Source organism: Cuculus canorus, chromosome 10 (assembly GCF_017976375.1).
Source record: "Cuculus canorus isolate bCucCan1 chromosome 10, bCucCan1.pri, whole genome shotgun sequence".
NCBI classification, from domain to species: domain Eukaryota; kingdom Metazoa; phylum Chordata; class Aves; order Cuculiformes; family Cuculidae; genus Cuculus; species Cuculus canorus.
In genome coordinates, this window is record NC_071410.1 from 16,333,201 (window position 1) to 16,359,312 (window position 26,112).

The 26,112-nt window shown below is 41.8% G+C and overlaps 1 protein-coding gene across 5 annotated transcripts in view; it reads right to left on the reverse strand.

Moving 5' to 3' along the window:
- Nucleotides 1-26,112, reverse strand: part of TENM1 (teneurin transmembrane protein 1) — a 695,512-nt gene that overhangs the window by 302,664 nt on the left and 366,736 nt on the right. For 3 of the 5 annotated variants that reach the window (XM_054075919.1, XM_054075920.1, XM_054075916.1), the window contains exon 1: nt 18,151-18,407. The exons of 1 other annotated variant lie outside the window; for it this stretch is intronic. The gene's annotated coding sequence lies outside the window, so the exon portion shown is untranslated. Of the gene's footprint in view, nt 1-18,150; nt 18,408-26,112 lie in introns of those variants that run through there. One more of the 5 variants, XM_054075921.1, reaches the window with a different exon arrangement.

Consider the following 26,112-nt stretch of genomic DNA (forward strand, 5'->3'; position numbering starts at 1 on the left):
AAGGAACTTCCTAATAGTTCAAAGCAGTTCAGGAAATGTCAGGAAAAAGAATTAAAGGGATATCTTTAGTCTTTTAGTCATAACTAAAAACATGGAACTGGACGCCTACTTGGCAATGTAGATCTCTGGTTCTAAAAATAATTCCCCTTCCACCCACAATCTCTTGGAAAGGTTGACAAGTTGCCCCAAGAACTTTAAACTTCTACAGAGTATTTATATTTCTTTTGCTCTGCTCATAAACAAAGTTTCCATGTAACAGAAAAAATACTGACTGAATTTAGCTTTAAGTGAACTTTACTGCTTTGAAAATCTAGAAGGACAAAAAACTAAGCAGCGCACAGTTGTCTATATATGACTATGTAATGGGCAATTGATGCTTCACAATTGGCAACCTCAGAATCTGTTGCTGTTCTGGTAGAAAAAGCTGCCCAACGACTCTTTGTTTAGACCTCTCCTGCTCTGCCCGTCCCAGTTATTGACTTAAGAGGACTTAAGGGATCTTCACAAAGAGCACTGGTGGGCATCTGAAGGGAGTGAAGAACCGGAGAGGAAAAACAGGCACCCAAGAGTGAAGAACAGTCCTGCACATTGGAGACGGCAATGCAGCTTCAGAGGCAGGTGGAACGTCTCTCCCAGACATCGAAGACCAAGCAGCGGAGGCAAATAGAATGGTGCTGGATTATTTCCCCAGTTAAGTATGTTTACGAGAAGGGTAAAAGTGAATTTGGATATGGATTTAGGAATGCTCAGGAACTGGACACAATAAATTGCACTTCAGGGAGTATCATCTACATATTTCCTGAAACAGACGAGTTATTTCAGCAAACAGGAAACAATGAATCTTTATTTCTACTAATTCTGTCATTGTCATCCCTTAGGCCTATACAGCTCATCTACTGCTCAACTCTAGCTATACGCTTCCCCAGAAACATAATATTTCTGAAACAGTGTCCTTTTCTGCCTTTTTTTTTTTTTTAATACAGAAATCTCATCCAGTGTAAGGAAAAGCAGAAGAACATTTAAGAGGGCTAAAATAGCAATTTCTTTAAATGGTCATAGTTTTTAATAAGTACTGTTTAACAGAGAGCTCTATTTGAATCACTGTGATAAAGACAGTTCTGATTTCCCATCAGTAATGAACCATGCATTTTTACTCAAATGTAACACGATGTTCAGCTCCCAGGATAACGATTAGGAGAACAGCTCCCGTTTTATTCTGCCGACAAAGCAGATACCATACTTAAGTTTTTGTCCCTAGGAGCTGAAACCATAACAGAAGACAAGTTTTGTTAACAGTTTAAGGAAATGACCTTCTAAAAGTTTTCATAGTATACAATTACGTCCTAAAGCAATTTTGATACAAGTTTGTTGTGATCATAATCACCTTCACGGTACATATAGTCCTCATCTATTAACAGTCTGGTAATCCCACAGCCATTTTGTGTTGGAACACTAAATCAGCTTTGGGGGGGAATTTTGCACAAATGCAAACAAACAACTTCTGTTAATAGGCACAAAGCTATTTAAGCCTTCTAGTGTCTGCCGACAGCAGGCATCAAGAACAAATTTCTGACCCCTCCAGGCAAGGCATCAGAGAAAAATCAAGAGAACAACTTTGAAGTTTATCTCTTAATTACAATGAGCTGTCTGAAAATTTGGGCATGTCAGCCTTGAATTGATCTCACCCATCCTCTGTGTAGGAAATGAGTATTTATGCTGTTTATGGGTATTAGTTTGCAGTAGATAAAAAGATTTACCGGAGTGTGGCTCTCCACAGACTGAAAAATCCCTCATTTCCACTTCTAATTTATTTCAAGTTTGATCACTCATAAATGATTCCCATTAATATATTTTTTCTGAAGACTACTATCATTTAGTCATGAGCTCATGTTCCAAATAATGCTGTAGAAAGTTGGTAACAGATTTGCTGTCTTCCTTCAGCTCCTTCATGATCTTCACGTGAAAGCAGCAGAGCACGTCACAGTTAATTTAAACAAACAAAAACCCTGTGCGCACCAAAACAAAGTTTCCCTTAGAAATCACAGCAATCTCAGCAGTCATGGTTAGAACAGAAAAGGTGTCCAACATATCTTTATAGTTTTCACTCTAATGGGACTCAACAAAAAGAGACTGAAGAAATCTCAAGCCTTGTTCTACAGAAGACAGGCTGAACCACTAAGCATGCAGGTGAGCTATCAGTGGCCTTTGTTTTCACCCCAAGGAGACCGCTTTCCTTTCTCGTGGAAAACTGGAAATATTTTTCCAGACTGCATCCCAAATCTGAAGTTATTAGGAGTGATTTTTAAAAAACACGCGCACACACGTAAACATACCCTAATGATGTTCCAGTGAAAGAAAGAATAAAAATTCCAAACCCTCCACTTTCCCTTTTGTCCTCAAGTTCCAAGCACTGCTCAGAATGAAAAAGCTGTTTAAAAGCTACAAGAACTAGTGACACCTAAATGCAACTGGAAAATCACAGTGAAACCATCTAAAGAAGAGAACAGACCGGCACGACTGCAAGCTGGAGCGATTCACAGTTGCTTTATCAATGGATATGACAATTCAATGCTAGAAAAAGCTGTCCAGAAAAGCTGTCAAGTTGAGGTTTTTGCTGACCCTGTTGCCATGAATCTTCCCATGAGATTTTATGTAAACTGAAAATATACAAAAAGTTAATTATAGAGGATCACACTGTAATGTAACACAAGCTCAGAGCCAGTGGAAGAGCATGTACATGTCACCACAAATATTTAAACAAGAAGTTCAGTGTTTGATTACATCAGTCAAGGCAAATTTGGAATTGTTCAGATCTGCCAAAAGCACTTTTCTATCAAGTGACATCAGGAAACAGACAGTGTGTATCTGCCAGCTACAGCCTATCTGGAGCACCGCAGCAAGAGGCTGAGGTTTTACATTTTGAGGATGAAGACAGTTTTGGTTAAGTTTTAGAAGTAGATAATGTGTCTTAAGCATTCAGCCTTGACTTTAAACTCCTCCAGAAAAGCATCATCTACATTTTTACATGTAGAAAAGTGCATACACAGAATACAATTTAAAAATAAAGAACAAAACAAACTCAATAATTTAATATTCGGTTTTATTCAGAAAAACAGACAACTACTAAGGTACTCTGGTACCATAACCATGCCCATTCTAACTAAAGACTGGGCTCTCAAAAGCTTTATTTAGGAATACAAGCCAGATCCTTAATATTCTTTTAATGCTATATTTTTAACTGACACGGTGCTTATGCTTGCAGAATATTTTGATGCACTTACACTGCATTTGTAATTTAATCTATAGCTCTACACTTATCCCTTAGGTGTGCGGTAATCCCCACTGCTAAAAAGGCAGAGCAAAACAAAAAGGCTGAATGCACACTATTTAAGCAATCTATTTCAAACAGATGTCAGCAATGTATTTTATTATTTCTAAATCAGGCCATGGATCAGTAAGATGATGAGCAAAGAAAAAGATCTGCTCACCTGAAATGTGCGACTTCTTTACACTGCATTTTAAATCAATAAGGTAAAAACAGTACTAAAATATGAAAAGCCATGGGTTTGATTTACTCTGTTTCTCATTCTGATGTGAAGTCCACCATCACATTGTACCAGAACTGTTTATACTTCATAACACTATCACCTTGTCACTGTAACATATTAATGCCACATCAGTTACCCAGAAAAGGTTCAAAACTTTTAAGCTCTAACAGAGGTGCTAGACATCTCCAGCTGACGGACACAGCTGCTTTCTCGATCACTATCCTCAGATATTTGCTCATCCTATACCTTGCACGCTGAGAACAATTGTTATGATGAAATAAAAGCTTATAAACGCTTGCTCACAGCTTTTGTTTGTTTCTTAAGAACAGGTCCACACATCTGAAAGCACATCTGAAGAGAAGAAGGCAACACAAACTTTTCTTGTATCATTCCTGTATTTGCCCTTGAGTAATTTCTTTCAAATGTGAGACTTTAACTCGTCTCCATCTGATAATAATAGAGGCGGTACATTTAGCATCCAAGATGATGATGTTTACTGAAATGTCAACAATTACTCATTAAGAATGGACTGAAAGCACTAACACTTAAAGGGCCCTGTTCATTTTGGATTGCTGATTTATGGCATGGGAGTAACGAGTAGCGATAACACACAATACGCTTAGAGGTCTGTGAAAAGTTCTGCGCACTGAAAACTTAAGACAATTGTTTTAATCAGCAACATACATCTATGTTCTACAATTCATCTTCTGACAATTACTTTTTATTTAATTTCTTGGACCTTTATTATTTGTATTAGTTTAAGCAGATGGTCTAAATTTAGTGTAACAGCATGTGCGTATATATACAAGTTGACTATCAGTATCACTCAATCTCCATACCTCTGGAATTTCTTGATACAGTTATAATTCTGAAAGCACAAAGCGCAACCTTTTATATGTAAACCTTTAATATGTAAAGGGATTCCAGAAGCTGCTCCATTCGACAGCCAATCAACTGAACTCAAGAAATCCAAAGTGTAAATAAGTTCCATATTCAGAACAGAGACTATGTAAGTCTCCTGAATTTCACTTCTCCAAAATAAATCCCATCCAATGAATCCAACCATTACATTAATTTCTGACTTCCCTTTGGTTCAAGAGAAAATTGAAACAAGTTCAGGTTAACAATGAAGCTTCAAGACCAAAGCACAGAACAGATGAAGCTTTAGTGCTATTGATAAGGGAACTGTTTCTGGCAGCATGGAAGGAAAATCGCTTCCTTCTTTACAGTCTAATTTGAGCTTTAATAGAGGAACTTTGAAAATGCTGGTTACGTACTGACACACAATCAGAATCCAGCTAGACTGAAAACAACAGCACTCAACTAAAGTGCCCATTCTGTGGAAAAGAGCAGGCATATTCAAACATCGTTGGCTCGAGAAAATAAGGGGCATAAAAACTTATGCCATGTGAATAAATAAGTCTACTCAGCAACAGGAAGATGAGAAATGTGTTGCCTTCTTGCATACCAGAATGCTCTTCACAAAGACATCTGTCTTTTTTTTTTCCCTTAGGGACTTTAAATGAAGATTAATTTTTATGTCTTGTGTCACTGCTATTCAAGAAAATCAGAAAAATGCTTTATGTTTTCTGTTTAAATGTAACATCAACAGTTAAGTCACAAACTGCATTTTTAGGATGAATTTCCCCACTATTTTAAGACTCATATCAGCTTTTAAAACACCCTAGAATTACTCTCAACGTAGAAGTCATAAATAAAGGGGTTAGCATCTTCATCCTCTGGATGGTATTTTTTTTCCTGACATTCAATTAACCCTGTATCACTGATACTACTATTTCAATTTCCATTGAAGTTACATTTCTGTTGCTTTTTTTTTGTTGTTGCTCAAACAGGTTTTAAAATGTATTAAAGGCACATTAAGGTAAAACCAATGGCATTTAATATAGTGAATTAAGGGAACAGGTAACACCTACAACCTATGCAAAGAAAGAAAGATAAAAACATCTAAATTACCTCTCCTGTCAAATATAAGTACTGGTGACATTACTGTCTTACATATTGCTAACTGCAGCTATAATTTATACACAAAGATTTCCCCATTACATTATACCAAAATTTAAGATGGATGAGGGCGTTCAAGCAACTACCTTAAAACAAACAGAAACCACTTAAACATCAATAAAAAAGATAAAGCTTTTCAGAAGTTAGACAGCAATGGCAGACCTGCATAAACGATTGAAAAGTATTACAGTACTTCATGCATTTACCACTTTAAAACTGTAAAGGAGCTAAACAGAACGGTGATGATTACAATATGTAAGTTTGCTTACACCAATCTTTGATAAATCTACAGTCTGACTTAATCCTATTTTCACTAATTTCAAAGGCAAAAAGTCCTGTAACTCAAATCAGTAGAATCAGGACTGGGTCTTTAGAGAGTAAGCAAAACTATATTGATGTCTGTTTGACCTCAAGAAAAGGAACTGTTTTCACTTGTTCATTATTTCAATGGTAATATTTCAAAATAAAAAAGTAGACTTAAAAAATGAAACAAAATTCACTTAATTCAGTTGCTCAGCAAAAATAAATGGTATGGCATACAGAAGCACTGTATTTTTTCCTTTTTATTTTCTAGAATGATCAACAGTTTCATATCAATAACTAAGTAATTTTAACGTATTTTAGGATTATAATGTATTCATTTCCTAAGTCTTCTAGGATTGCCTTCAGTTAGCTACGTTCCCAAGAAGCTTAGAAATGTTTACTTGAAGGCAATTGTCACGATGTTGATTTACAAGGCCTCTAGCTTGCTGCAGTTCCATTAGATTACCACATGTGGGTTACCACACATTAGTTGTGGTAATGGCTCACGTACATACATATAAAGGCAGTAAATACATTTTGTACTAAGAATAAACCACATATATTATGTATTGGGTTTGCATTGTGTCCTGGTTCTGGTTGGGAAAGGGTTAATTCCCTGGTTTTGGTGGGGAAAGTAGTAATTTTCACGAGAAGCTGGGAAGGGACACAGCCAGAGCTGCTGACTAAACCGGCCAACGATCGCTTAGTGAGGGATGATGATGAACCAGGGCCGTCACAAGAAGAGGAAGTAAAGGCAGACCCAGAGACAACCACTGATCCCCATCCCTGAGAGAGCTCCAAGATATGCAAAACCAATTCAGCTGCCCTCCAGCTCAATGTGCTCATTGTTACCTGGCTGCTCCGATGCTGGGATAAAGGGACCGGCAGCTTGGAATTAGGGGAGAGGGAAGCCAAGCAGCTGGGATCCCTTCCTAGAGAAGGGGGCACTGACAAGGTAAGCGGAAAAACACAAATCTTCACTTTCTGGAAGTAACTTCTGTCAAGTGTAAAGGAAAGGCAGCTTTTCAAGGACGATGTTACATGTCAATCAGGCAAGTAGACCACCATGGAGAGAGGCATCCAGTACCTGAGGGAATTAGCCATGCTGAAGATGATTTAGAATGATCCAGACAACGAGCAATTGCCCACAGATCCCTATGAAGTCCAACTTGTACAATCCGTGTGACAGAAGTTTCTACGGAGTGCACCAACGTTGTACGCCAACTCACTGGCAGTTGTGTCTTGGAAAGAAGGTGAGGGACAAACAGTGGATGAAGTGGCTGGCCAACTCCAGCGATATGAGAGGAAATTGTTCTTCCTCTCTAGTGGTCTGTACCTCTACTGTGGAAAGACTATGTAAAGAATCCCAAAACACGTTCAAAAAGCTGTCCTGGGAAGCCCAGCAACTCAAAGAGGAGGGTGTGGAGAAACTGTCCTGGGAGGTCTGGCAACTCAAAGAGGATAGATCCTACTTCCTACCTATATGGACCTGCTATTACAAGTAAGCATCCCTCTGCTCGAGAGACAGGATACAGACTACAATGCACCCTGTAGTTTTACCTACATTACCACAGAGAGGACATGAGAAAGTGCGATGGAAAACAGATGTCAACCCCAAAGGTATGAGTATGCGAGTCGCAAGGGAAAACCATCATAAAAAGGGATTCTTCCAGGAAAAAGGCCACTCCAGTTTGCAATGGGCAAAGAAGGGTTGATCTTGCATCTGATCCTCTTGAAGGGATTTCTACCTCATATTTACAAGTAAGTAATGAATACTAATACGGGGATTAGAGGGGCGCTGCTTCTAGACAGAGGTAGAGAGAGACAACCGGATTGTGGATTCAAAGGCCTGGTATGCCAGAACAGCAGTCTAAGGCTCTAGGGAGCACCAGTGCACTCTAGTGACATCAAGCTCTACTGAGACAGACCTGTCTGTATTTCAGAAGTGACAGGAGGATCCCAACAGCTAACTGTATCGGAAGCGAGTTAGTCAGACTGGGAACGGGTAATAAACCCATCCCACTGTGATAGGCTAAAAGGCTGGCTTCTGTGAGAAGTTTCCCCTATATGCAGCAGGGTCAATGCCAGCTGACTCCAAGATGGACCAGCTGCTGGTGAAGGCAGAGCTCATCAGTGATGGTGGTAGTGCCTCTGGGATAATTTATTTAAGAAGGGGGAAAAAACCTGCACATTTTGCAGCTGGTGAAAAGAGTGTGAATACGCGAGAGAAACAATCCTGCAGACACCAAGGTCAGTGAAGGATAAAGGGGAGGAGGTGCTCCAGGTGCCAGCACAGAGATTCTCCTGTAGCTCACAGGAAAGACAAGGGTGAGTCAAGCTGTGCTGCTGCAGCCCATGGAGATCCACAGTAGAGCAGACATCCCCCTACAGCCCATGGAGAACCCATACTGGAGCAGGTCGATGTGTCCAAAGGAGGCTCTGACCCCGTGAGAAGCCCACACTGGAGTGGGCACCTGACAGGCCCAGTGGAACCATGTAGAGAAGACTCTACACTGGAGCAGGTTTGCTGGCAGGACTTGTGGCCCCATGGGGATTCACACTGGAGGAATCTGTTCCTGAAGGACTGCATGCTGTGGAAGGAACCTATGTCAGAGCAGTTTGTGAAGAACACCAATCTGAGGGAAGGAGTCACATTGCAGAAGTTTGTGGAGGACTGTCTCCTGTGTGAGAGATCACTCAATGTAGTGTTTCTTAATCCCAATTTCTTCTTAATTTGCTCATGAAAGAAAGCAAATTTGCCAAACTGCAAGATAAGGAGACAGCATAGGGCAACGGATGTCAAATCCACCTGTATCTCCCTATAGTCTTTAAAGATTGCATCTATTGCATTCAATAGAGAAGACATCAGTAACAAAGCACAGAAACAAAAAATAAGCAAAAGGGAAAAAAAAAAAGGAAATTGAGGCATCTTTCCCTTGTTTTGCCATATCGACTGAACAGTTACTTCTTTGACCCTGAATTAAATGTGTAGGTCTTATTTGATTTCTACCAGTTATTTTTATTAAAAAACAACAACCATAAAAGCAAAACAGCCTGAAGCTTCCATGCTTACCGCTAAAAAAAAACCAAATTCCCAAGCAAAAAACTCAACATAACTCAATTGCTAATAGTAGTGACCTTGTTGATATATTATCTAAATGAAGTCTCAAAATAGCAGTACAGTAATTTATGGTAATCTCTTATGTACATTACAGGTTTGCATTTGGGAATGGTAACATCAACATATAAACCAATTTCTCATGGTCTGTAGCTGCTGCTCTCGGAAGCTTAGTATGAATTGCTCCAAGCACTTCGATTCAGCTCATATATGCTTTGTGACTCTAAAATTCAATTTTGTAACTCGTAATCAACTACAAAAATGTTTTGAACTGAATATGAGTGACATTAAAATGCAATTTCTTCTTACTATTGACTACTTATCAACTGACAACTTAGTCTGTTGAAATTAAAACAATTGGTATATTTTACAGTGATTGCTAAAGCTTCTGACCATAAGAAAAATTATTGTGCTTTATAGACTTAAAAGTCTCTTCATCTAAGCAGCCAATTTCACCTAACATTGCTAAAGACAATAACTTTAAACAAAATGTGTTAATGAAACACTGAAAGGCTGAACAATTAAATTATGGTTGAATATGTTCATGTTAACTCTTCCCTCCAGTAGTTCTACAGAGATAAGAATCAGCTTTAGTCACACTACAAAACTGCACATCGCGTCATAGAAATGACAGCTATCCATCTACGTTTACAGAAGTTCGGATGAAAGACACCTTATTCCTTCGCTCTCATTCCCTGATCAAATAGTTAATTAGGCAAGCAAACCAGGAATAAATCCACTGCTGAACCACTTACTATGACTTTACTAATGAAGTCAGTAGCAAATTTCCACATAGGTGGAAATATGGCATATAGTGGCACGTACTCCATCGGAGGAACTAAGCTTACTGACACTTATGAGAAACTGGTCCATTTCCTCTCAATTCGTGCTTTATTTAATAACCACCACCACCACATTAGTTCTCGAAACATTACTGCAAGGTTCAAACAACAGACAGTGGTAAAGGTAAAGGTCCCACACTCATCTTCACATGCTGCATCTTCTGGTTTATTAATAACCAAACCAGATTGCTTACTGCTAAGATTTACTATTTTACTCTAAAGACATGTACTCCATGGTGAGTTTAATTTATTGAAATGTATGGAATTCATGAAAATCCACCGGACAGCTAAAGGAACTATAAGCCTCCAAACGTTACAATGCTATAATTACATGGTAATAGAAGCTAGCTCTCAAGTTGAGAGTTAACAAACAAGCATGAAAATGCACAGCACAGATAAGGAACACCACCATTTGCAGACGCCAAATCATTTGCACAAATGCAAAGGACATCTTTTGCAAAACCACACAGAGTAAGTTTTGCAGATACGTTTTAACCAAGACAGTTCCCTTGCATTAACTTAAAAAGTTCCATGACCAAAATTCTGTTTTGTATAAAGAACAGGACAATCTCTGCTGGCAAAAAGTAGCAAGACCACATACTGTAAAACCCATCACTTCCTATCCTATGAAAGATCCAGGTGCAAACTCTGACTACGGGGTTTTTCTTTTGTAACTTACTGCTTACCTATATTACAAAGAGAGAAAAAAGAAGAAACAATACCACTCACTACGCCTACAACCAGATCTTTGCCACTTAAATGCATTTAATAATACAAAGACAAGGGTGCACTTAATAATACAAACTTAAACAACAAAAATACATGAAGATACACGTTTAAATGCTATTTCACTGGTTGAGGGCACAGCATGGGTGCTGTATCAAAGAGAAAGATTTGTATTTTTTAGGGGTGGGATGGAATTGCTTTTAGCAGCCAAGGTACCAAAGAAGAGGGAAAGGCGAAGAGAGACTAAGGTTCACAAAGCCAGAGAGTTCTCAACTCAACACTAACCTTATTCTAATCATGATTCTCTGATTCTAATGTTGGAGAACCTGGTATGTGGCCCTTCCCCGGTAAAAAATGCAATAAGGGTGGCATTTCCTTCCCATTTTGTCACCCAGAGGGACCTAGACAAGTTGGAGAAGTGGGCCTGTGTGACCCTCCTGAGGTTCAACAAGGCCAGGCGTAAGATCCTACATCTGGGTCAGGGCAATCTGGGGTTCCAATACAGGATGGGGGATGACACGATTGAGAGCAGCTCCACAGAGAAGGACGTGGGGCTGCTGGTTGATGAGAATCTCGACATGAGCTGGCTATGTGTGCTCACAGCCCAGAAGGCCAACCATGTCCTGGGCTGCATCAAAAGAAGTGTGGCCATCAGGGCGAGGGAGGGGATTCTGCCCCTCTGCTCTGCTCTTGCCAGATCCCACCTCGGGTATTGTGTTCAGTTCTGAAATCCTCAACATAAGAAGGATACTGTTGGAACGGGTCCAGAGGAGGCTACAAAGATGACTGGTGGGCTGGAGCACTTCTGCTATGAAGACAGGCAGAGAGAGTTGGGGTTGTGCAGCCTGGAGAAGAGAAGGCTCTGGGGACACCTTACAGTGGCGTTCCAGTACCTGAAGGGGGCAAAGAAGAAAGCTGGGGCGGGAGTTTTTATAACGCGCATACAGTGATAAGATGAGGAGGAATGGCTTTGAATTGGAGGGAGGGGAAGATTTAGACTAGACTTTAGGAAGAATTCCTTCTCCATGAGAGTGGTGAGGCCCTGGCCCAGGTTGCCCAGGGAGGTTGTGGTGCTGCCCCATCCCTGGAGGTGTTCCAGGCCAGGTTGGATGGGCCTTGGGCAGCCTGAGCCAGTGGGAGGTGTCCCTGCCCATGGCAGAGGGGTAGGAACTGGATGACCTTTAAGGTTCCTTCCAACCCAAACCATTCTGTGATTCTATGATATTCAGATCTAGATAAAAACAAGGAAGGAAGGAAAGATGGTGGAGAAAGGCTTACTGCTGGGAGAGACTGTAGGGGAGGCTGGTGATGGTAAGACCAAAGGTGTGAAAAAGCAGCTGAAAGCAGAACTGTGTGGATTTCAATTTGTGGGACTTCACAAAACAGAAGGGCTTGACATGATGATAAAGAACTCTGCAGAAAAGCAGACAAAATTTTGGATGATCTGGGAACTCTGAGGAAAGAGCTGGGCAAGAATCTGATGAAAATGAAAAGAAATTAAAGTCAGCTCACAGATGCATCTATGACCTTGATATAGAGAAAGTAAGGGGCATTTAGTTGCTATGGTTTATAAAGCACATCAGGTAGTTATGAAACAGTGAGACCTTTAAACATGGTTCTCAAATGTTGTGAGCAGGAAAGGCTAAAGAGCTGTGCAAAAGTGGGAGTAAGAGAAATCTGAAAACAAACAGGAACGACTGGTGAATGGGGCAGAGAAGGAAGTCAGAAAAACGCAAGCAGTAGTTTGGAGCAAGAAATAATTTGATGATAAAGGGGCACCAGAAGTACCTGTCTATAGGAGAACAGTAAGGTCTTCAGAGGTAGAAAAAGCATTGTGGTGAGTGGTACATGTGTGGATGACAGAATTTGAAAGAGGAGACTTGTATATGAGGAGTAAGAGATATTCCTGCTGAGGATGGCTTATAGGAACAAGCAGGAAGGCTTTTATCCAGGCCATCAGGAAGCCAGCAACGAGCAAGGCTTCTTCTGCATTATTTTCTTGCTCAGTGACACCTCCCTGGCCCAGTAGTTGGCGAGTGTCTTGTCTAAGAAATGAACTCAGAAACAAAATGGGCCCCACAGCTATATCAGAAAAATTATATCACACATCACAGTAGCTGAAGAAGAGAGTGTCTTTTAGAACAGAAGCATGTGCTGTAAGAAAAGCAGTTTACTTGCTTACTTAAAAATGAAGCTCTGTTGTTTGAGCTAAGCAATCTACCTCCATGAATCTTTCCTACTCCACAAAAATGGAGCAATAAGGTCCTCCAACCAGTATGTGAAAGCCTCACGATACTCCCCACTCTGCCACTGGCTGCTACCACCTTTTGGAACCAGCTTCCATAGGATCAGAGGACTGGTAAGAAGAAACACAGCAGAAGACTGTTGACCGTCGCCTAGGTTTGGATTCTTTATCAAGCACAACAGTCTATCACCCATCAAAGTAAAGTCAAGGAGGTCTCATTCTTATATCTTTACTCTGTTCTCACTAAGTTTCTGTAGTTACTATGACCCAACACAAAACTCTTTGGCAAATCAGGCAAATAAGCTCCAACACATACTGCAGTCGGTATTTCATTAACAACCTCATAAGTTCCAAGAGACTTCTCTTTTAGTAGATGTTTCTTTAAAAGCTGCTTTGATACAAAACACACTCCTCTGCAACCCCAGCACCAGATAGTATTTATCAACCTTCATATGAACAAAATTATGCATAAACTGATTATCCCTTAGAGTAGAAAATGATGCAAGAGCAACTGCACGAAAATGTCATCCAAAACAGCATTCTAAATCTACCTACAGTCCTGAAACAGTTACAGAAAGGACTACTTGCTTACAACCCTTTTCAGACCTAAGCCCCAGCACTTCAATAATGGAAATACGAATTCTTTAAAATACGTTAAAATGTTGTCAGTTATTTAAGATAGAAATCCATATGGTTACAAAGAGATGTACATCTAATGCACAAACACACACAAGGTATAAAAGCAGAATTTTACAGCTAAAACCCTCAATGCCATTAAAAAAAAAACAACAAAACCACAAAAAACAAAAGGAGTTTATGGACTTCTCATAACCCTTAGCAAACATCTGTCTACATTCAGGAAAACAAACAAGCCAAAACACCAAAAATGCCAACAGCCTACAGGCAAACCAAAAAAAGTACATGTCTAATTTGGAATTACAGTACTGTCTACTTAAAAGAGGCTGTGAACTGGAAGAGTGCAGTAATTGCTCATTAAGGCTACAGAAAATAAGCACTCCTGAGTGAAGGCTTCCAAAGCAAGAGGCCAGTGCCAAACCCAATTCAGTACAGTCATTTTAATTTCAATATACTTCTAGACAACACATTTAACTAGAAGTCACCTCTTCCCTTCAATCTTACACTACCTGTTTTTTTAAGTCTCAGAAATGAGAATTCTGTACTGCAAAGCAGAAAACCATATCAATAGCCTCACACAGTAGTGTCAGTCAAGGAGATTAATATCAAATATATATGATTTTTTGTTCTGTTAAACAGAGAAATTCAGATTAGAGTTCATTCCAACAGAGTGAAAACAAAGAAGGAACATTTATTTTTCAGTAACATACTCAATATACTGAAGTTCAAATTCGTAGTAGAGGACCAGTATAAAAACCCAAAGTAGTAGCTTAAGTATCTTTTCATCAGTTTTCAGACCATAAATATTCTGTTAAAATGGTAAACACAGCAGGAAAGAAACTGACTTGTTTTCTCAATATAGGTTAGCCCACTGGATACTTAGTAAGGTATTTACTGTTGAGGCTTTGGGTATCCTCAATATTTTACTGAAAGAAGTTTTAGAAAATACAGGTTGTCAACGTGAAAACCTACCTACAGTCATGGTTTTAACGTATACATATGCATTGCTATAGGTCATAAAGGATAGTCATAAAATATCCTGTTCTTAAGATCTCAGAGACCCTGTTTAAGACACCATGACATATTTTTTAGCTTTATTTGGCTCTAAACACATTGTCAAAGGACTGATTAGGAGTAACACCTAGGCAAAATGTTACGGATTATCAAGAGGTAGGCAGTGCAATTAAACTCTGATTGACTTGACGCTATCACGTATAACTAACTCATTTGTGCTGAAACTACAAAACAGAATCAACAGAGAAATCTAGATAAACAAGCAGCAGAAAAGAAATCAGAAACGCCTAAGTTTCAGACATGGCACCATCACCAATTTAATAATTGTTCTCTAAAACATTTTAAACTCTAATCCCACTAGTCATTGCGATACCACCAGTCACTGCGACCAAAGGAAAGGAAGGACACACTGTTCTCCCAGTCTGTAACACGGGAACAAAAAATACTCCTAGCCAAATGGAGAAGACTCCATAATCAAAGTTTTTCCATAATCAAATTTTTCAAGGTTTTTCCATAATCAAAGCCTAATGTAATGATAATTTAAATGCCACTATTCTTCTTAACGCTTTTCAGATTAAGATCATTCAAACATTACATTCAGACCATTTAGACCTCATGAATCACACTGAGATAATGTCCTGCCTTCTCCAATTAACATCGGTGCCAATCCTCAGAATTTCCTACCTCAATGAAACGAAGAAAATATACCTATTGCTAAGCCATTACTGCAGAACAAGCGTTGCGTTATCTCCAGATACACGTGACTACAGGCACATGAGCAACCATGTAATTTCTTCAGTTTTAAAAACTATCATTTTGAATTATGATGTCACATGAAATGAGTAATAATAGATTTCCTTTACTTCATCTTTTCTCACAACACTGCTTTTATAGAACTCTGAATACATTTCAATGACTTTTTTATACAGCAGCCATCAATACAATATGTTCCTTTACTTCCACACTTGACTACTTGAAATGTTAAAAGTAGTAATTTGCATTCCCACATTTCTAAGACTTGCTTTTAATAAGAGTTTTCTGGTTTTTGAATTAAACTTGTCATTTAAATATTTAAAGTTTGGCAAATGGAAGGCACTTTTTAATAGAAAAGATGTTTACTTAAGTATTTCAAGTGGGGTTTTTTTTGAAAGTTCAGACATTCGTAGAACAAAACCTACTGGGAATGTGTTATTCAGAAAATGTTTAATCATTCCTTGAAACAAAACTGTCATATAACAACAAAAAAAAAAAAGGCAATATCCACAAAGGTTCCTAAATCCCCAAGCTGTTAAAAGATTTGAGCTCTTAAAAGAAGCCAAAACCCTTAAAACACATAATTACATTAGAATGTGTTAGAATATCTCGATAATATGAAATCAACTTGTTATCTGTAAGGAAAGCAGCAATTAGTTTATGAACAATCCTATATTTCACCTCAATAAAAGCATCCTGAAATTAGCCCACAGCATTACAAGTCGTGCATAGAATAAGCTTTGAAAAGAAACTACGGACAGCAAAGAAGGGAAACTATTTGGCTGGGTCTCACCTTCTGACTGATGGCTCTTTCCCTACTACAGCGTATCTTGCTGTTTACGATTCACAGAGCGTTCTCTATAACACCAGGAATTCCATACCTCAAAACATCAAATTGCTCTACGTTAAGCTTCATAATCAACGGCCAAAACACCGGCAGCAGGAGCGGCGGTGGTTTGGTACTGCAAAGCCATTTGGAGGCAGAGCGGCTGTTGGAGCTGCTCGCCCCACCAGCCGGACAGCGGGCATCGACAGCCACGCCACGCTGGATCCCACTCCTTAATTATCAGAGAAGCATCAGCACAATCAAGATGGGTATCTACAAGCTTGGTGTGCCGCGAACATAATCAATGAAAGACTATCTCCAAGCCAGTTATTATACAGTCTGAAAAAGCAGTATATATTGAAGCCAAAGGACGGAGGGGAGACGGGTGAAGTTCTCGCCTTCGGTTTGAGAATTAGAAGGCGTAAACCCCACACCCGCCAAGGCAAATGAGTTGATTTTCAGCACAGTACGATCCCAGCGGGGCTCAGGGACCTGTCTCCGGGCCACAACGGCACCGAGCGCCACTGTGACCTCCCCCGAGCGCAACGCCGAAGCGGCGGCTGTACGGCACCGGGGGAGAGCGGTCGAAAGCAGCAGGAGCAGAGCAGCACAATGCCTGTTCCCGCACCTTGCCTAGCGCTAGAGATTACCAGATCCCACAGACAGCGGCAGGAGCACATCCTAAACGTACGTTTGAGAGAGGATGGCGGAGCTCAGCCGGCAGCAGCCCCCGCCCGCTCACCGGGGATGCGGCTTTTCCAGGTGAGCGCCCGAGGCGCTCCCGCACCGCCTCTCCCCGCCGCACCCCGCTCCGCCCCGGCCCCGAACCCACCCGTCCTCGCAACCGCGGGCGAAGGAGACCCCCTATAGGCGTGAGGAGAGCCGATGCCTCAGCCCTACGCGCGGCGGCGGCCGCAGCGTCTCTCCCGGGCGGCGGCGAGAGCTGCCTCGGCGCTCCCGCGGCCCCGCGCACCGGCACACCGCCCGCACGTACGCACAGCGGCACCCACAAAGCCCTCCGGGAGCGCCCAGGGGCGGCCGAGAAAACTCCTTCCGAGAGAACCAAGCAGCACCCACAAAAACCCCTCCGAGAGCACCCAGAGGCACCCACAAACCCCCTCCGAGAACACCCAGAGGCATCCACAAAACCCCTCTGAGAGCACCCAGAGGCACCCACAAACCCCCTCCGAGAGCACCCAGAGGCACCCACAAACCCCCTCCGAGAGCACCCAGAGGCATCCACAAAACCCCCTCCGAGAGCACCCAGAGGCACCTACCCCCTCCAAGAGCACCCAGAGGCACCCACAAAACCCCCTCTGAAAGCACCCAGAGGCACCCACAAAACCCCCTCCGAGAGCACCCAGAGGCACCCACAAAACCCCCTCCGAAAGCACCCAGAGGCACCCACAAAACCCCCTCCGAGAGCACCCAGAGGCATCCACAAAAACCCCTCTGAGAGCACCCAGAGACATCCACAAACCCCCTCCGAGAGCACCCAGAGACATCCACAAACCCCCTCCGAGAGCACCCAGAGGCACCCACAAAAACCCCCTCCGAGAGCACCCAGAGGCATCCACAAAACCCTCCGAGAACACCCAGAGGCATCCACAAAACCCCCTCCGAGAGCACCCAGAGGCATCCACAAACCCCTCCGAGAGCACCCAGAGGCACTCACAAAATCCCCTCCGAGAGCACCCAGAGGCACCCACAAAACCCCCTCCGAGAGCACTCGGCAGCATCCACACAAACCTCAGCGAGCGCGCCCAGCAGCCACCACGAAACTCTCCTGGAGCACTCAGCAGCATCCACACAACCCCCTCCAAGAGCACCCGGCAGCGTCCGCAAAAAAACCCTCCAAGAGCTCCAAGCAGCATCCACAAAAACCTCACCAAGAGCACCCAGCAGCATCCACAAATCCCCTCCAAAAGCACTCAACATCACCCACAGAACCCCTTCTGAGAGCGCCCAGCATCCTCCACACAACCCTCACCAGGAGCACCCAGCATCATCCACAAACCCCTCCGAGAGCTCCCGGCGGGGCAGGACACCCTCCCGCCGCCCCGAGAGGCGAAGTTGGGGCGCCCGCGGCTCCGCTCTCGCCTCCCCATCAAACTTACCGAGCGTGGCCACGGGCTGAACTTTCAGCAGCGCCCCGGCTCAGCCCCGCCGACGGCTTCTCCCATCGCCCCTAAGCGCGGCGCCCGCGCCCCGCTTCCCGGCGGCTGCGGCGCGGGCGAATATAAATCCCCATTGCCGGCGCCTGGCGGCTCCCCGCCCCGCCGAGGGCGCTCCCGCAGCCGCTCTCCAACCCGCAGCTACCGGCGAGAAGCCGAGGCAGCGGAGCCGGGCTGGGCGCACCCCGCGCCGCCGCTGCTGCCGCTCCTCTCCGGCGGCGGGAGAGTCAGCGGCGCCGCTCGCTCGCAGGGTGGGTGGGTTTTGCTGTGCTTTCTTTTTTTTTTTTTAATTTTTTTTTTTTATTATTTTTTTTTTTCTCCCCCTTTTTCGGCTCCTTCGCTGTTAATGAGCATGCCCGGGAGAGCCGCGCAGGCGCCTTCGCGCCCGGCACCGCGCCTGCAGCCGCCCCGCACCGGGCGGGATGGAGCGGGGGCGGCACCGGGATGGGATGGGGCAGAGCGAGGGCAGGGATGCTCCGCGAGGAGGGGATAGCACCGGGTGGGATGGGGCAGAGCGGGGGCAGGGATGGGATGGAGCAAGGGGAGGGCAGGGATGCTCCGCGAGGGGGGGTACCACCAGGATGGGATGGAGCAGAGGGAGGGCAGGGATGCTCCGTGATGGGGGGGGGGTAGCACCGGGTGGGATGGAGCAGAGGGAGGGCAGGGATGCTCCGTGATGGGGGGGGTAGCACCGGGTGGGTTGGAGCAGAAAGAGGGCAGAGATGCTCTCGAGCAGGAGTAGCATCGTGGTGGGATGGAGGAAAGCGAGGGTAGGAGGGATGCTCCGTGAGTAGAGGTGGCACCGGGGTGGGATGGAGCACAGGGTGGCACCGGGACAGAAGGAGCAGAGGGAAGGCAGGGCTGTCCCCGAGCAGGGGAGGCACCGGGATGGGACGGAGCCCTCGAGGCGGAGAAGCTTTCCGCAGTGAGAGAAGCAGCGGGGAGGCGGCTGAGAGGAGCTGCCCCGGCAAGATGCGCCCCTGGACAGAAGGGGAGGGAGGGACGAGGGAGAGGCAGCGGCGCTTGGAAAGAACGCAGAGTAGCTCCCTCTGATAATTTACTTTGCCGAGGAAGCAAGATGGACAGTGAAATCAAGGCTTGGGAGAGCGCTGTTGATGTATAGACGATACTTCAGCCGCTTTGCTTTCACGAGCTGAGCCTGTTGAGGTGGGGCTCTCCTGTGGGCACCTCCGTGAGCAGTCCCGGGTCCTGGTGCAGGGAACTTCATCTTCCGATGATGTTCTCTGTAATTGCGCCGTTTATATGCTGTGTATACTCAAGAGGATGTGTAAAAGGTGTACAGGTGATTACATCCTGCTTTGTTCTAACAGCTAAATCTGCATCTGCAGTTCTTCGTATTAATTATTGTGGTGAAGAATCCAAGGAACTGGGAAAAGTGCACCTCAGACTGAACCCAGCTCACTGGTCTGTCTCCATCCACGCTTCAGTTTACATAAAATCATAGAATAGTTTGGGTCGGAGGGGACCTTAAAGATCATCCAGTTCCAACCCCTGCCATGGGCAGGGACACCTCCCACTGGCTCAGGCTGCCCAAGGGCCATCCAACCTGGCCTTCAACACCTCCAGGGACAACCTACCATGCATAGATATGGCTATTAATTCCTTAAAATCACTCTGGTTATTTACATTATTTAGCCTGTGCATTTGAGCAACAGGAGTACACAGGAAATAAACAAGTAATTCCCATTTCTTGTTATTTCCTTGCAAGTTTCTGCATACATCACCTGAAGGAGAGTTTCTCTACCATTTACATATTTCGTTCAGACCGTTAGTTTATGCTGTTTACATAAGCATTGGGGGGAAAAGCACATCTTGAAGAAACTAAAAGAAAACATCATAAGACCTGGCTCTTAAATAAAGAGAAATTACAGTTTTGTCCATATAATGTCTTGCAGTGCATAAATAAAAAAAGAATAAATTAGCTAAGGCCATCTGTGATTTTAATATACTGCCACTCGTATATATAACTTTTCTGTCATTTTTAGGGCTCTGACAGTCAAAATTATTTGCTGCCGATGTAATCACTTTGTAGGGAGTGAAAGAAAAAAGAAAAGCATGGTGAAAGCGATGCAGGAACTGGCCTGAAATACATCTCCTTTACCAAAACATGCATTTTAGGATCTCTATAAATATGAGATGTGTCTCCACAGTTTATGTAGGCTGCAGCCCAGTTCTGAAAGAAGTTGTAAGATTTTAGTAATTCCAAAGCCAGACTCTTTGAAAAACAAAGGATGGGGAGATAAAAAGGAGTAGAAACCAGAAATGCGATAAGTTTTCAAAACTAGCATAAAAATTACTGCTTATGTGAATGACAGAGTACTGATTTTTTTTTTATCTTCCATTCGAGATCTCAGGTACTTATTTCCTTCTATTCTACAGATTTCAAAAGATACAAATTTAAGATGAGGAACTTGGTCTCGTTCTTCAAAATGAAATCTCCTTTCTTCAGCCATACTCTGGAAATCTAAATCTGCCTCTTCCTAAAGAAAGCACAGCTGTAAGGATCCTGAGGTAAATACAGAGTCCTCTAGGCTGTCTTCGTTGGATTAAACGCAACCTATGCAGCAGAAAGTAAGTCTTGAACTACTGGCTATATGTGACTTTCTTAGAAAGGCCAGAAATAACAAACCAAACCCATTTCTCATGAATCTTGAAGCCATTAAACAAACTTCACTATGAACTGAATCTAAAAATCAATTACATTAGGTCAGAACTGTCCTCTCTCGAAAGTTTGTCTCAAATATCTCTGACGTAGTTGTGGTAGGTGTAGTAATTCTTCAGCAGTATAGGTCAGTCATAACTATTCTAAGCCTAGAATAAAGAGTAAACTTTCCTTCGCAAGAGACACGGTTATTTTGGTTTCTTCTGTCTCTGGATAGGCTTTAACATTTGCTTTTCATTAACACAAAAATTAAATACAGCAGGTTCCGCATGGGAATAGTTCAAAAGAAAAAGAGGCAAAAAAAGAGAAAAAGGTTTAGAATGAAGTTGTTGTATTAGTCACAGAAACATAAACTAAGACAGCCCGCCAGTCTAGATTCTGGGTTTTAAGATACTATCACGGTCAAGTATGTATTGCTCTGTTATTAGCTGAGTGAGATAACACATTAATGCTTCTGATTGGAACGCCTACTCTGACTGCAATTACCTATTGTAGCTGTTAACATATAGGAATCATAAAAGGATGGTAGAATTATCGAGGCAAGACATAAAATGATAACCAGGAAGGGTGGACGTTCAGTCCTACCTTTGCGTCTTGTGCCACTGCTGAGAGAAATGAACCAAAGTTGATAAAGTCAATAGTGGGAAATTTTTGCCAGATATCAAGTGGAGTATTGTTTGTGTCTGGTAGTTTCAGATCCCCACTGGATGCTCCCTAGCGAGTTTGGGGCAGTGAGACCAAAAAAATCTGCTTGGAGTACCATGCAGATATGGCATATTAGTGCATGAGAAAGATACACAGGAAGGTGTGAAATGTCAGGTGCACTGTACTCGTACTCCAACAGAACTAGAGGCAGATTCTGAAGCAAGACCCATTGGATAATAAGAATGCTTCTTTTAGAGGAAGTACCCTCGTTGAAGGAACAGATACAGATTTTTCCAAGAATCAGAACAAAGATTTGTATAGCTGGTAACAAGAGCCCTTAAGCATGAAAAACTTCGATGTACCAAATACCAGAAGTGCATTGAGCAAAAAAAAAGTTCAGCCCTCAGGTTTCTCAACCAGTTATGCTAACCTGGCTTAGAGGAAAGCGACGGGTAAAAGGTTGCTAGATACACTGTGCCAAATGGAATTTTCTTAAATGAAAACACATGCAGGTTTGTACAATATTGCAGTTCTCTGCAATACTTTTCTTTGTGAGCAGCAAAGGGTGGTATCTCCAGTGCACAGCTGCAATACTAGTCAATGCAGTACTGTTGCTAAGGACTTGCTTGACATGTTTTGGCTAGCTCAAGTTCAGAAAAGCCTTCTTAGTGATTGTCTTTTCTTTAACTGGTTTCTTTAACGCTGACACACTGGTTTTGAATTGTTCTCATGCCTCCTGTGGGAATAGAGATCACTGCCTGCATTGCAACAATCTCTGTTGAGACCCGAGACACAGCTGCTGGGCTCACTGCTGAGTAGGATCTTTTCATCTCACCTGGGGTAGGATCTCACCCCACTTAGCCAGAGTTCTGTCAGCCTGTGCTTCTGAGAATGATGCTGAAAATTTCTCTTTTTTTCTTCCTACTCTTTGGATCAGATTAAGTCCTCAAAAACGTCACTGAAATTTTGGGAAATATTCTTAGTTTACGAGACTGCTTCCTTGACAACTGTAAGACAGGATAAAATACTTCCCTAAATAATTGAACTTGTTGTTTTGTGGGCCGCTTATGGAAATTGCTCCTTCACACAGTTAATAGGCTCCAAAACACAGTGGCAGCAAATCAGCCAGATCCCAATGTAGACTGTTCCTAACAATGTTTGAAATATAAGGGCTGACTTGTTTATTTTGGTCTTTTCAACAGACTAAGAGAAAACTACTTCAAAAAGGCGATGAAATGTTTACAGCGTGTCCCTTAATACTGGTAGGAAACTACACAAATATGAAGGGCACCGGGATTGCATCTGACTGACAGGAAGTGACCGAAGGGACTGAGCAGCACTAATAACATTGCCCTGCCTTACTGAACAGGCAAAAAAAAATTATACGGACATTTGAGACACTGTCAAACTCCAAAAGGACACTGTTGAGGAACTCCTTATTGTGTATGTGAATGTGGGATCCCAACCAGACCCCAAAAGGTTAAATTATTTTGAATATCTAGTTATTTATACTTGGTAAAACTATTGAGACTGATCCATAATTTAGATTTGTTCACAGTGGTTTGGGAATGTTGCTCTTTTTTAAAATGATAGCTTACATCAGTGTGATGCAGGTTCATGTGATGTGTAGCGGAAAACATCATCAAAAGAGAACAACAGAAGTCTAGCTGTACCCAGTGTGTGTTCACTTTGACAAGGCACAGACCGTTACTCAAACTAAATTGAGAATAAGATTTTTTTTAATAGTTATGAGTGTTTTATCTCATTATATATTTTTCTAGTTATGTTCCTACTGCACAGAAAAGTGATACTTTCTACTAAAGTGACACACAGGCACAGTCTTGCCCTTAGTCTGGGAGTATTCACACTTGTAAAAGATTAGGAAGGAGAAAGTGAGGTAAGAAACACCAGTCAGTAGTTTTTACTTTCTGGACCAAAAGAAAGGTTCAGAAAGTAGGGAAAAGTTGCTTTTCTGTTTCCCTCTCGCTGCGAACAGCAGAATTTCATAAAGGCAGGCTAAATACACGCAGATATAGAAAACTGTATATGAAATTGCACTCCTGGCTCAGCAGTTCCAGGCAAGAACAAGTTTTGCCGCGCACTTTTTTGCCAGAAACTCTGCATTATGTAGTAGAGCAAAGATGGATGTAAGTGCGTGCAATTTCTGATGGGATATCAGTATTTCAGGAACTGTACCACCACAACCAAGAAAATTTCTAAAGATAAGTTGATGTTTTTGAAAAAGATAAAAAGTGAAGTATTTTGGTAGTAAAATGTACCGGAAAGATTTGTTTGCAAAACAGTTTCTACCACGCAAAAGACTGAAGAAAGCAAGGCTGCCTTGTGCTATGTTTACAGTCTACGAAACAATAATGGAAAAATGATATTGACTCTCTCCACGGCTTCCCATCATTGCACAATGCCTGTCTCCTTTGCTCACTTTTTACATTTTCAAAGAAAAGACTTCCATAGTTTTTACAGTGTCACCTTTCACATTCAGAAAGAACTCCAATAACTCTTAATTCTTCTTTCAAAATTCACGTCTAAACTATCTTGTTCCAAGATAACAAAAAACCAGACAATAGTTAGGCTGTTCAGGTGCTGCCTTGCATGTTGACCAAAACCGCAGACTTGTTTCCTGATCATTTCCCATCTATGTGGATGGATCGATTATTCTGAACTTATGGTGCCCAATATCTTTTCCACAAATATGGCTCCTTCGTTAACATGCAGTAGAGAAAACAGAGAAGAGTTACAATTTTAATGGCTGGAGAGGGTTGTTGGTTACTTTCCTATCTCATGAACACAAGGTGGTGCTAATGCTCCTGTCACCAGTACTGATTCTCCACTTCCCCAAGTAAGCCTTACTTGGGTGATGGTAACTGAAGTGTAGCTGGTGTTCCAGGTACTTTGTTTTCCTTAAATTAATTATAAGAAATAATATACATTAGGAATTAAAAAAAAATCATTTAACATTAAACTCTTGTTTTTGTTTTGATAAGCTGAAAAGAAAAATCAAATTCCAATTGACACGAGAGAAATATTTTCTTTATTGTTTTGGTTTGAACCCTGGAACCCTCCAAAAAGACTATTTGTTTCCCAGTTTCTCATCAAGATCCGAATAAAAGTGAATTCTAGGTCAAGAAAGAAAAGGTAAAAAAGCCATAAGAGCATCCATATTTTTTCAATTCTTACCAAAGAATTAAAAAAGAAAAATTGCGTGAAATGAATGTGTGAGATATATAAATAAATATACTCTCAGGTAATTGAAAAGAGCTGGAGTTGGAAAAAGATCCATTTAAATGCTTTCTTACTCTTAGAAGAAAGTCATTTGGTACTGCAGAGAAGTGCGTCTAAACTAGAAGATGTAAGAAACCTTTTACTAAGCAAGATGACTATTAAAAATCATTGTTGAAAAATAGTCGATGAAAATGTTTATTGCTGAATATGAATACATGTTAAAAGAGGTTTGACTCTATCATCTTGCCCATTAGAGTGGAACTAAGGTAAAATACGTTTGAAGAGAGATTAAAGTTCCAAATAGCAGGGATCATTTCTTTCCTGAATTAAATAATAATGTTACTTCTCATTGCGTTGAAAGCTGTCAGTGAAGAAGATAAGGAACATTAAAAAAACCCAAAGACATGTTTCACACAGTGTTTTGGATCCGTTGTTTCATCAACCTCATTGTTAGCTTTCAGTGAAATTTATTGCATAGGAAAGAAATCGTAATAAGAATCTTTTTTCAAATATAGTGTATAAAGACATAAAGTCCCTGCTTCCGTATTTCTCTTCAGGTTCATCTAATAATTACATAATTCTTGTGCTGGAGAGAAATTCTGACTCACAGTGCAGTGCAGTATTTTTCGAGGCAGTGGATAGTGAACATACTTTATGAAGGATCATCTGCCCGACCTCCTTCTCCCTTTTCTTGTTCCCTTTTATTACATAATACTCCCCTATGTTCCTGCTGCTTTTCTTCTTTCTTGGATTTTTGGTGATCTCTGTTCCTTGTATATTTACTTTTCCCTTAGGAAAATATATGAAAACAAGACCTAAATATATTAATCCCTTCAGCTTAATTAGACATGAAAGTAACTCTGGCCTCATTAAGAAATGTCCTAAAGCAACAGGTAAAATGGAATCAGATCAGTCTGAAAGCTCATCTAGAGATCAGCTTGTCAGGTAGTCCTATTTGTTAAATAAATCTGCGATACAGCTAATGTAGAGAAGAGAAAAACTAAATGCTTAGTATAAATCTCAGTGGAAGAGATGACTAATTAGAGATAATTATACACAGATTTCTTGCATTAAAAGTGCTTTAAAACATAAACATTCATATTTTACTTAGGCTCCCAAGTGCTTCCTAGGAGGCAAGCTTGCAAAAAATGTCTTTTAAATGATGTCAAATGCTTTTAAACAAAGTGATTTTTAAGAGGCATCTCACTGACAATTGTGATGCCATGAATTTTCTTGTTCATTTTCAGTTTGGTATGAAACGACAATAAAATTTACGGCGTAAGGTAGTATCCTAATTGCCTAATGACAAAGGCAAACAAGAGTCATTGCTACCATTC